General features: G+C 38.9%; 1 protein-coding gene across 2 annotated transcripts in view; it reads right to left on the bottom strand.

The window, feature by feature from the left end:
- CLCN3 (chloride voltage-gated channel 3) overlaps positions 1 to 13,531 on the bottom strand; it is a 101,862-nt gene extending 88,331 nt beyond the window's left edge. For both annotated transcript variants that reach the window (XM_005556276.4, XM_005556279.4), the window contains exon 1: positions 13,040 to 13,531. The gene's annotated coding sequence lies outside the window, so the exon portion shown is untranslated. The remainder of the gene's footprint in view (positions 1 to 13,039) is intronic.

Here is a 13,531-nt window from a genome sequence, read left to right as displayed (position 1 = left end):
AAATATTTGACTAAAAATTTTATACAGATTACATGTTGAAATATTTTAGATCTACTGGGTTAAATAAAATATATTTAAAATGAATCTCACCACTTTCTTTTTACCTTTTTAATGTGGCTACTAAAAAATTAAAAATTACCTACGTGGCTTGCATTTGCGGCACTAACACTTTTATTGAACAGCACCGCTATAAAATATTCAAATTTCTATAGCAGCGTAAAGGACATATAACAAAAAAAATCTGAACACCAGTGTTGAATATTTTTAGGTTCTAAACCCAATTTCCAGGTTTGGGCACAAAAGGCTATTTAGACTCTAACACAGCAGCCGAAATTTTACATATTTAAACAAATAATAATGCAAAGTCACCTTTTCCGTTTTAACTGCCAAAAAAAAAATCATTTTAAAACATTGTAATAGAAGTGCAGTAGCTTGTAAATATGTTCTTACGAAATTATAAAAATTAGACATAAGCTGGGTGTGGTGGCGCATGCCTATAGTTCCAGCACTTTAGGAGGCTGAGGCAGGTGGATCGCTCGAGGTCAAGAGCTCAAGACCCACCTGGCCATGATGGTGAACCCCACCTCTATTAAAAATAAAAAATTAACCGGTCGTGATGGCAGCCGCCTGTAACCCCAGCTACTAAGGAGGCTGAGGCATGAAAATCACTTGAGCCAGGGAGGCGGCGGTTGCAGTGAGCTGACATTGTGCCCCTGCGCTCCAGCCTGGGCAACAGAGTGAAACTGTCTCAAACAAACAACAACAACAACAACAACAACAATAATAATTAGAGATAACCTATGAAAACTGCCAGGAATAAGGCCTTGTTTACCTAATAAATTCCTATACTATCTACGTGCAATTATCTTGCTTCCTTCGAATCTGATGACACTGCAACCAGCAGTTTTTTTTTCCAAAAAGTAAGTTTGATCATAATCTCTCTCCACTCCATGGTAACATCTTTCAATAATTTTCTACTACCCTTAAGAGACAAACTCTTTAATATAGCAGAAAAAGTTCTATGCAGCCCAGCCCCTGCTAGTTCCCCAGTTTCTTTTAATAATAGCTGTTCTGACTGGTGTGAGATGGTGTCTCATTGTGGTTTTGATTTTTATTTCTCTAATGATTAGTGATGTTGAGCATCTTTTCATATACTTATTGGCCAGTTGTATATCTTACTTTGAGAAGTATATACTTCCTGGAGTACTCTAGACTCACTGATCTTCTTTCAGTCTCTCAGCCCTACCAAGCTCTTTCCTGACTCCTACCCCAAGGCCTTTGTCGTCCCTCTGCCTGGATCATACCCTCTCCTCATCACCAACTTACTCTCTCAATATTTTGTTGAAGATCTTTACATCTATGTTCATCAGGGATACTGACCTGTAGTTTCCCTTTTTTGTTGTGTCTTTGCCAGGTTTGGTATCAGGGTGAAGCTGGAATGAGTTAAGGAGGAGTCCCTCCTCATTTTTTGGAGTCGTTTCAGTAGAATTGGTACCAGCTTTATTTGTACATCTGATAGAATTCAGCTATGAACACATCTGGTCCAGGGCTTTTCTGGTTGGTAGGTTTTTTTATTACCGATTCCATTTTGGAACTCGATATTGGTCTGTTCAGGATTTCAATTTCATCCTGATTTAATTTTGGGAGGTTGTTTGTTTCCAGAATTTATCCATTTCCTCTGGATTTTCTAGTTCATGTTTACAGAGGTGTTCATAATAGCCTCTGGGGATCTTTTGTATTTCCATGGGATTGGTTGTAATGGCACCTTTGTTGTTTCTCATTGTGTGGTGATTTGGATCTTCTCTCTTTCTCTTTGTTAATCTAGCTAACATCTGACAAAGGTATAATATCCACAATCTACAAGAAGCAAACAACTCAACAAGCAAAAAACAAACAACATCATTAAAAAGTGGGCAAGGACATGAACAGATACTTCTCAAAATAAGATATACAACTGGCCAACAAGCGTATCTAATCATTAGAGAAATGGAAATCAAAACCACAATGAGACACCATCTCACACCAGTCAGAATGGTTATTATTAAAAAGCCAAAAACAACAGATGCTGGCAAGGCTATGGAATGCTTATACACTGTCAGTGGGAATGTAAATTAGCTCAGCTCCTGTGGAAAGCAGTTTGGAGATTTACCAAAGAACTTAAAACAGGAATACCATTTGACCCAGCAATGCCATTACTGGGTATATATCCAAAAGAAAATAAATTGTTATCCATAAAAGATAGATGTGCTTATATGTTCATCACAGTACTACTCACAATACAAAAACATCGAATCAACCTAGGTGCTCATCAACAGTGGACCAGATAAAGAAAGTATGGTACAGGCTGGGTGTGGTGGCTCACGCCTGTAATCCCAACACTTTGGGAGGCCGGAGGCAGGCGAATCACCTGAGGTCAGAAGTTCAAGACCAACCTGGCCAACATGGTAAAACCCTGTCTCTACTAAAAATACAAAAATTAGCCAGGCGTGATGGCAGGCACCTGTAATTCCAGCTACTCAGGAGGCTGAGACAGGAGAATTGCTTGAACCTGGAAGGCAGAGTTTGCAGTAAGCCAAGATCCAGGCCACTGCACTCCAACCTGGACGACAGAACAAGACTCTGTCTCAAAAAAAAAACAAAAAAAAAGGAAAAGAAAACAAAAGAAAAGAAAAGATAGTACATATATACCATGGAACACAACACAGCCATAAAAAGAATAAAATCACACCCTTTGCAGCAACGGGGATGCTGCTGCAGGTCATTATCCTAAGTGAATTAACCCAGTAACAGAAAACCAAATACTGCATGTTCTCATTTTACGTGGGAGCTAAACACTGGGTACTCACAGACATATAGATGGCAACAATAGTCACAGAGGACTACTAGAGCGGGAAATGTAGGAAGGAAGCAAGGGCTGAAAACCTGTTGAGTACTATACCCACTTCCTGGGTAATGGGTACCACTGTACCCCAAACCTCAGCATCATGCTATATACCCATGTAATAAACCTGCACATCTAAAATTAAAGTTGAAATTATAAAAATAAAAAAGAATTAACTCTCCTCATTTTTCAGGTCTTGTATCAAGTATCCCTTTATTTAACAAACTCCTAACCAGAGCTTACTATATGCTAGGCAATATCTTAAGCCCTTTACAAATTCATTCATTTAATATTTATATTAAATATATGACAACCTTAAAGTATAAATGCTATTATTCTCCCCACTAAAAATGAGGGACTGAGGCACAAAGCATGTAAATAACTTGACCAAAGTCATGCAGTTAGTAAGGAAAGTCTCCCTGACCACTTACTATCTGGATCAAATTTTCTCATGATTAGTTCTTATAGCTTTCTTTTACAGCACTTACCACAGCTGAATATTAAATTTATTTCTGTGATTATTTAATATTTGTCTTCCATTGTAGAACGTGTCATGAGGTCTGACACTCAATTTTTGCTCAACATTGCATACTCAATGGTTAGCAAAATACGTCACATTAGACCAGGCGCGGTGGCTCACAGCTGTAATCCCAGCACTTTGAGAGGCCTAGGAGAGCAGATCACCTGAGGTCAGGAGTTCAAGACCAGCGTGGCCAACATGATGAAACCCCGTCTCTACTAAAAATACAAAAATTAGCTGGGCGTGGTGGCGCATGCCTGTAATCCCAGCTACTCGGGAGGCCGAGGCAGAAGAATCACTTGAGCCCAAGAGGCACAGGTTGCAGTAAGCTGAGATCACATCACTCACTGCACTCCAGCCTGGGCAACTGAGCAAGATCTACCTCAAAAAAAAAGAAAATGTGTCACAATAGGTGCTCGATTTTTTTAATTAAATTTTTATTTTGAGATAATTGTGGTTCCACATGGAGTTACAATAAATATTACAGAAAAAAAAAATCCCATATATCCTTTACCCAGTTTCCATAAATGGGAACATCTCACAGAACTAGAATACAATATCACAATCAAGATACCGACATTGATACAGTCAAGATACAGAATATTCCATCACCAAAAGTATCTCTCATGTTGCCCTTTTGTAGCCATCCCTCCCTAACCCCTAGCAACCCATAGTCTGTTTTCTACTTCAATAATTTTGCCATTTCAAGAATGTTATATAAATGATATGATACGGGGATTAACTCTTTGTTCTCAGCACCATTTTCTGGAGATTCGTCCAGAGTGTTAAATGTGTCAACAGTTCCTTCCTTTTTATCATAGTAGTCTATGATAACAGATGTGCCACAGTTTGTTTAACCATTCACCCACTGAAGAACATTTGGCCTGTTTCTACGTTTTGGTGACTATGAATAAAGTTGCTACAAACACACATGTACAGGTTTTCATAAAATGAACAGCCTTCATTTCTTTGGGCTAAATGTCAAAGAGTACAATAGTTGGATCATACAGTAGTCACGTATTTGGTTTTTAAAGAAACTGTCAAATTGTTTTCCAGAGTGGCTGTACCATTGTACATTTCTACCAACAATGTATGAGTTTCTTGACATCGTTGCCAGCATTTGGTGTTGTCAGTGTTTTTATTTTAGCTATTCTGATAGATGTATGGTAGTATCTTGTTGCTTTAATTTGCATCTCCCTAATGGGTAATGATGCTGAACATTTTTTATGTTCTCGTTTGCTATATGTGTAATCCTCTTCAGTGAAATGACTATGTCTTTTGTCCATTTTCTAACTGGACTGCTTTCATACTGTTGAGTTTTAAGAGTTCTTTATATATTACAGATACTAGTTATTTGTCAGTTGTGTTGTCTGCAAATATTTTCTCCCCTCTGTAGTTTATCTTTTCATCTTTTTAACAGGGTCTGTAACAGAGCAAAAATATTTAATTTTCATGAAGTTTAACTTATCAATTTTTTCCTTTAAGAAGTATTCTTTTGGTGGCAAGTCAAAGAAATATACACCTAACCCTACCTCCCCAAAATTTTCTTCTACTTTTCCCTAAAGTTTTATAGTTTAATATTTTTATATTTCAGTCTGTGATCCATTTTAATTTGTGTATGCATAGGGTATGAGACATAGGTTGAGATTCCTTTATGGGGGGGGGGGGGATGGGACAGTGTATGGATGTCTAACTGCTCCAGTACCAACTGCTGAAAAAGTTATCTACCTCTGTTGAGTTATTTTGTGCTTTTGACAAAAATTAGGCATATTTATGTGGATCTATTTCAGAGTTCTCTGTTCTGTCCCACTGATCTGCATCTATATCTATGCCTGTACCACACAGTCTTGATTGCTATAACTACATAATAAGTTTTGAAACTGGGTAGATTGATTTTTCACACCTTATTCTTCTTTTTCATTGCCTTTTCATGTAAATTTTAGAATAATCTTGTTCATATCTAAAAAAACTCTTGTTGGGTTAATTATATGAATAAATAACAAGTGCGTAAGAAATAAATGGTACATGTCTTCCTCGATGTTGTAAAGGAGCAAAAATTCAACAAGACCTGAACTAAATAAATATTTGCCCCAAAAGTACTTGTCCTCCTACTTTTCCTATCTCAGTTTACAGGATCACCATTTAGTATCCAAAGCTAGTTTTCGAGTCATCTATTAATTTATTTGATAATCATTTACTGCACACTTAGCATGTACCAGGCACAAAGCCAGGTGCTAGGGTAATGAATAAGATATGGTTCCTGTTCCTAAGGCAGTGAGGGTGAGGGACACAAACAAGAAGGACAGTATGGTATGATACACATCACAGGAGAGGTGTATACAATGTATTTGATAAACCTGAGCGAAGTAAGCAAGCTAGATGGCAAGAAGTCTGTGAGCACTTAATAGAGGGAATGTTTTAGCAAGATACTGAAGAATTAGGATAAATTAATTGGGCTAAACTATGAGGTAAAAAGTCAATACAGTCACACACAAAAAAAGTATGTGCAATAGCACAAAAGCATCATAGTAAAACCTGCTTGGGTAGCTTACGTAAGAGGTAAAGGACTATAGAGTAGCTACAGAAGTAGACATAGGCCAGATCATGAAGGGGAGGGGCTCATGTGCCACACTAAGAAACTTACATACTCACCTATACACAGGGGAAACCATGAAGAACTTTAGAGAAACCACACGATCAGACATGAATTTTAGCAAGTCAACACTAGCAGCAGTGTGAAAGACAGATAAGAAGGGTAAGAGACTGAAGGACTACAGATAGAGGGGCTGGAGATGAGACAAGACGTATGAACAATTCTAAACATAAGATAGGGCATAACTGAACTAAGAGTAATATGATATATATTGGTTTTCATCCACGGTTCCTGGTTTATAAGTCCCACAGCTCTCATTACATTTTTTTAATATTAAATTTAATTTTATATAAGTAGAGACAGGATTTCACTATGTTGGCCAGGCTGGTCTCGAACTCCTGGCCTCAAGTGATCCGTGCACCTCAGCCTCCCAAAGTGATGGGATTACAGAGGTGAGCCACTGTGCCTGGCCTTACTACAGTCTTTTGTTATAATGCTGGGGCATATTAAACCTCAGAAAGCAGAATCTCTTCTCTCTTGCTGACCTTTTCCTGCCCTGCTTTCCACCAAGCCAAGGCAGAACTCTAATCTTCCGCAGCCTGTCTGACTGTGCGTCCTAAGACGTTCACTTTAGAAGGGAGCTTGCCCCAGACCCTGAAAGAAGGAATGCGGCACAGACAGGCAGAAGAACTTGAACACACAGGCCTTGCTGGGTTTCCCCACTGGGTCTATTAGTGCTGTTAGGTCATACCATTTTTGTCCAATCATATTTCTACACAGTTGTTGACTGTGCCTATGTAATGAAGCCTCCACAAAAACCCAAAAGGAGCGGATTCAGAGAGCTTCTGAATAGCTGAACACTTGGAGGCTCCTGGAAGCTAGCGCACCAAGGGAAGGCATGGAAGCTCCATGCTCTTCCCCCTATGTCCCCCTATGCATCTGTTCATCTGCATCCTTTGAATATCCTTTATAATAAACTGGTGAGTGTTTCTCTGAGTTCTGTGAGCTGCTCTAGCACATTAATTGAACCCAAAGATTTAAGGAGTGGGGGGGGTCATGGGATCCCTGATTTATAGCCAGTGTATCAGAAGCACAGGCAAAATCAAAATAACCTGGGGCTGTGATTAGCAGTGGAAGTCGGGGAAGTCTTTTGGGACCTGCCCTCAACCTGTGGTATCTGACATTACCTCTAGGTACACAGTGTTGGAACTGGGGGGCACCCAGTTGGTATCTGCTACAGAACTTGACTGGTTGGCTGCTGTGGGAAGAGAAACCCCCACGCATGTGATCACAGAAGTCTTCTGTGTTAATTGTTGCTGTGTTGAGTGACAGCATAAGAAAATACTTTGGCTGTGATTTTACCCTGCTCACTAAGACACACCAATATTGGGAAGCAGAGAGAGTTTGAAGAAATATTTAAGAGGACCTGGTAATTAATAAGATACAGGGAATGGTAAAGAAGAATCTAAGATATCCACTAAGGTTCCAACTTGACTAACTGAAAACAGTTAGCAGAAACAAATTTCAGTCTCCTACAACTCACAGGACTCAAGACAACTCACAGGACTCAAGTTCTTTCCAACTTTAGGATTATACATCGAGGCTTTAGTTTCTATTCCAGGTCAGACCATAAAGAAGGTTACCTCCATTACACTGACCTGAGCCCCAAAACTGCAAACACTAAGCAATATACCACCAGAATTTGGGGAGGGGAGCAAAAATAGGAAAACCATGGAAATGAGTGGTGAAAGGATCCACAGCCTGAGATATGCACACTAATTTTTCATGGTTCCCAACAAAGTTTTGTCTCTCCCATAAAGGAGACTGACTGGGTACGGTTGAGGACCACATCTAAGTCCCAAAGGTGTGTCAGTCAACTCTCTGTTAAGCTAAAAAGAAAAGCAGATATAAACTGGGTGAAAGAAGAAAAAGATTGTCAATGTCAGCAACTAGAGAGATGGAACAAGTCTCAAGAGCAACGACGGCAGAGAGGTGAAAATCTGAGCTAGCCATTTGTGCGCAAGCAGCATTTTCATATAAATATTGTAAAAACTGTGCTAAGTACTAGTCACAGATTAAAATGTGAAAAGGGGCCAGGCACAGTGGCTCACGCATGTAATCTCAGCACTTTGGGAGGCCGAAGTGGGCAGATCGCCTTGGTCAGGAGTTCAAGACCAGTCTGGCCAACATGGTGAAACCCCGTCTCTAATAAAAGTACAAAAATTAGCCGGGCGTGGTAGCAGGCACCCGTAATCCCAGCTACTCAGGAGGCTGAGGCAGAAGAATAGCTTGAACCCGGGAGACAGAGGTTGCAGTGAGCCGAGATCGTGCTACTGCACTCCAGCCTGGGCGACAAGAGCAAGACTCCGTCTCAAAGAAAAGAAAAAAGAAATGTGAAAAGGAAATTCAAGATAACTTATTCATTTACTAATGTTTATAGAACAGCTAACAATATACCAGAAATTATAATAAATATGAACACAGTTTTTATTGTATTAATGCTATTATATTTGTATAGGCCCTACAGCTTTCAGTAGATTTCAGCATAAATTACATTATACATTTTCCTCAAGAGGGATACTGTAATAGCTTTCTAAATATTAGTATATATTCCAGCCCAGTGCAGTGGCTCAAGCCCGTAATCCCAACACTTTGGGATGCCGAGGTGGGCAGATCACATGAGGTCAGGAGTTCGAGACCTGTCTGGCCAACAGGGTGAAACCCTGTCTCTACTAAAAATACAAAAATGGGCCGGGCATAGTGGCTCATGCCTGTAATCCCAGCACTTTGGGAGGCTGAGGCGGGTGGATCACCTGAGGTCAGGAGTTCAATACCAGCCTGGCCAACATGGTAAAACCTTGTCTCTGCTAAGACAAAAATTAGCCAGGAGTGGTGACACGTGCCTGTAATCCCAGCTACTCTGGAGACTGAGGCATGAGTATCGCATGAACCCAGGAGGCAGAGGTTGCAGTGAGCAGAGATTGCACCACTACACCTCAGCTGGGGTAACAGAGCAAGATTCTATCTCAAAAAAGAAGTCACTACTATACCACAGGATTTAGTGTGGTCTACTGATTATATTAGCACTGGGCAAGGTTCAATTTAAATCAAGTTCTCAAAGTACCCAAAGTAAAATCAACATACCTAATTTTTGCTATACTGACCTAATTTTAAACTGATTTTATAAGAATACTTTTCTTTCTTCCAATACAGTGATTCATCTTCTGCATTTATGGTAGATATTAGAGATATCTGAAAGGATCTATGATATATTAGGGTCACCGATTTCTATCAGAAAAGTAGGTAAAATTGTGAGTATTATTTCATTTTGGTAATATAAACAATTTAAAAATGTAAAAATTGTGTTTTATGTAGAGATATGTTTGAGCAAATCATTAAACCCACCTACTTCCATGAACCATATGAAGTATCACAATAAAAGACACATAACACAGTAAGACTTATTTTTTAAAAAGAAGGGCAAAAGAGCAGGATTAGATGGAGAAAAGGCTGAAGGTGTTTAATTAGACCTATACGGTTATTAAAACAGAAGGAATTTATTTTAATACAAATTATCAACACATACAAGAAATGACAATAATAAAACTAATTTCTCTCAAAATAATATTACTTGATAGTTTATCCTTACTGTTCATTCAATTACCTGCATGTCCAAATTGTTGTGCCTTTTCTTCAAAAAAGCAATAAATGAATAATTTACTGAAGGAAATAGCTCTCTGAAGAAAATGTCTTAGACTTACAAAATCTTTTAGTGTCATTCAAAAGTTAAACGCTACTATTTGCAATAGCCAAGATATGGAAACAACCTAAGTGTCCATCAAGGGATGAATGGATAAAGAAAATGTGGTATATATACAGGATGGAATACTATACAGCCTTTAAAAGGAAGAAAATTATGTCATCTTCAAAAACCTGGATTAACCTGGAGGACATTATGCTAAGTGAAATAAACAAGACACATACACACAAAAACAAATACTGCATGATCTCACATATGTGTAAAACCAAAAAAAAAAGTCAAACTCAGGGAGGCAGAGAGCAGAACAGTGGTCTACAGAGGCTAGGGAGGGGGGGGGGAAATAGGAAAGGAGGCAGGTTAGTCAAAGAATACAAAGTTTCAGTTAGAGGAATAAATTTTAGAGATCTATAGCACAGCACAGTGACTATAATTAATAATAATTTACTATATACCTCAAAATTGCTAAAAGTTAATTTTAAACGTTCTCACCACAAACAAATTGCAAGTAGGTGATACGATGGATATGTTAATTTGCTTGATTTAACCTTTCTACAATATATACATTTATCAAAACATCACATTGAACGTCATAAATATATACAATTATTACTTGTCAATTAAAAATAAATAAAAACAGACCAAAAAAAAAAAAAAACCCAAATTCCTCAGGGGCAGCGAGTTCCTCTATGCTAGAAGATTTCAAAAGGACAAAGGAATAAACACACATACAAATATAACGCTCAGATTATAACAAGGAAGAAAGATAAAATAATAAACCAATAAAAAGTTTCTGTGGAAGACAGAAACTTTGAAAACTAAATAGTCTTCATGATTTAAAAGATGGAAACTTTTCAATTATTTCCCACAAGAAATAGCAAGAAATATATATATATTTGTTTTGTTTTGTTTTTTGAGACGGAGTCTCGCTCTGTCGCCCAGGCTGGAGTGCAGTGGCCGGATCTCAGCTCACTGCAAGCTCCGCCTCCCGGGTTCACGCCATTCTCCTGCCTCAGCCTCCCGAGCAGCTGGGACTACAGGCGTCCGCCACATCGCCCGGCTAGTTTTTTTGTATTTTTTAGTAGAGACGGGGTTTCACCGTGTTAGCCAGGATGGTCTCGATCTCCTGACCTCGTGATCCACCCGTCTCGGCCTCCCAAAGTGCTGGGATTACAGGCTTGAGCCACCGCGCCCGGCCAGCAAGAAATATATTTATTTAACTTGGTTCCAATCAAAGTTGCAGATCAAATCTCTGGATTTCAACAACGAAAATGAGGCAGTGGGGTTCAACCTCCATTTTAAACTTCACTAAAGATTTACCTTTAAGAACCAAAATGAATCACAGCTACAATGTCTATGTACAGATGTGAATGTGTATATTTAAAAAATTAAAATGTTTATTAGAGTAGTAAGACTATGAGTATTCCTTTTAAAAACACGGTTTCCCACACACTCTGTAATTTTACATTGCTCCTATAATTGAACCTACGAGCCACGTCTCTCCTTGTTTTTCTCTGGCATTTTGACTATTGTAAACTACAGTATTGTGCAGCAGAGAGCAGGAGCTCGGAAATCATACTCTCAGGCTTCAGTCTCAGTTCTGACAGTTACTGTTGGGCAAGTTAGTTACATTTTCTGTGCCTCAGTTTCCACGAATGTAAAACGGGATTAGTGAAAGTACCTACTTTGTGGGGTTGGTGTGAAAATTGAGATAACTCACAAAAATTACTTGGAAAAGAGCCTGAAAACATAGAATGCATTCAATAAATATTAACACTTATTATAAAATATTATACATTTTAGATCCCTGCTGACAAGTTTGACTACCAAACTAAGTTGGAAGTGCTTAGCAGTGATAGCGGCCAAACCCCACAGGATACTGCTTTGATATAGGACCCACCACAGAGATCAAATCTGACTTCCCGAGCCGTCTGAAAATTATGACCAACATGTTGTGACCAACATGTCACAACAGGAAATCGAAAGCCTAGCACTAACATGACCTGGAAAATAGCCAACTAACACAAACCCATAACCAACAAATCTGTCCCCCGAAACACATCTATCCAAAAGTAGTTTATTTACATTCTTAATGAGCTATGCATGATTGATAACACATGCTAAAGCACAATTTCCAAGTAAAAATGTAGGTTCTATACACTCATATTGACTTCTTAAAATATTTTGACTCATCATTCAAGCAAAGCAGCGAAGTTTTCGAGGTGCTGAGGGCAGTGAGGGGTGGGAAGGGTATGCAGTCTGTGATGAATTCTGCCAACACTGGCAGTCTGTATTAACCAGAGGCCACATACGCATATTCAAGTTGAGAAAATATCTGTAGGTCACACACATGGTTTTTAAAGCTATATTTTAGAACAAGACACTGAGTAGCAGCAGCACCTTTTAAGATGAAAGTCAACAACATATACACAAGTACTTTAACTCCCATACGTACTCTTGAATTGAACAAATACTATTTTGTAGTGACTCACAAAGGCACGTAGAATTGACCGATAGTTATCTCCATACCGACCTCATAAAAAAAAAATATTCTAAATTAACTCTTTAAAGATGAAAGTAAAAGCAATTCTGGAAAGATTCAACAATTATACAAGTCACAATGATGCTGCAGTAACTGAACTGCATAGCTCAAAAAGTTTACGTTTGTAGAACTGAACTTCTGAATTACGTATCTATGTAAAAGGTATGGTCACTGTTGATTCAATGCCATGAACAGGAATTTCTTTCCAAAGGAAACAGAAATCTCAGTTTCTAATATGCACAATACGTATGTAATTATCTTCTATGTGCTCCGCAGTTTTAAAATGCCATACAAATAAAGCATACCACATGCAAAGCTAATTTCTGAGATTCTAAGGCAGTTTCTGGTCAAGTTTAAGATCAAACCACAAATATATACACACACAAAATATTTTACATACACAAACATCTAAAGATAGAAAAAATGAATATTATTTTTAAATTGGGGAAAATTAGGCGAAAGTTAAACCCACTCCTCTAAGTTTAAAGTTAATCTTCTCCTGGAACCCACTTCCATTCTATTCAGAGGTCCTTCGACGGTTCCTGAAGCAGATGTGTGAAATTTTAAAGAATGTCTGAGGGTATACACCTAATCAGGATGGGTTTGCATCCCAATTCATGATGTACCTTTCAACATTATGTAGGTACATTATAAGAGAAACCAAGATGAGGGCTGTGGCCTCATAGTTGACCCAAAATCTGTGAACAGGAGAGCTGACGAATCTTCGCTCATACAATGCAACTCACCTCGCAGCTCAGAGACATAGCAAAATCGGTGGCTGTTTTTTGCGCTGCCTTTGGATTCTGCATCTGTTTCAAACCTAAAACCTAGCTACCCTGGGAGCTCCACCGAAGAAAACCTGACACAACGAAAACTATCGCGATTTAAAAGATACCTGACGTTTTCTACTGCAGAGGTTACGGAAATTTTGCCAGGTTGGACTTTTATTGTCCTCCTTCAAACACGGGAGCAACATGAAGTTAAATCCTCTCGCTCTGGAGATCCCTAGAGTCAACCTGCTTCTGCCCAAAATTAAAAATAAAAATCTTCAACCTCACTTCCCCTTAAGACTAAAACTGAATCCATGCCCTAACTCGGGAGTAAAGTAGGACGGCTTTCAACCCACCACACCCTTCTTGATCATTATTCCGGGTCGCGGGCGAACTAGAACACTGGGAAAGGGTCTGCAGGTTCCGGACCGGACCGGCCCTGACCCACGGAAGGGGAAGAGAAACGGC

The sequence above is a fragment of the Macaca fascicularis genome, chromosome 5, assembly GCF_037993035.2.
Source record: "Macaca fascicularis isolate 582-1 chromosome 5, T2T-MFA8v1.1".
Taxonomy (NCBI): Eukaryota; Metazoa; Chordata; class Mammalia; order Primates; family Cercopithecidae; genus Macaca; species Macaca fascicularis.
Note: the sequence above shows the minus strand (reverse complement) of the source record. Positions and strands in the feature narration are given on the sequence as shown.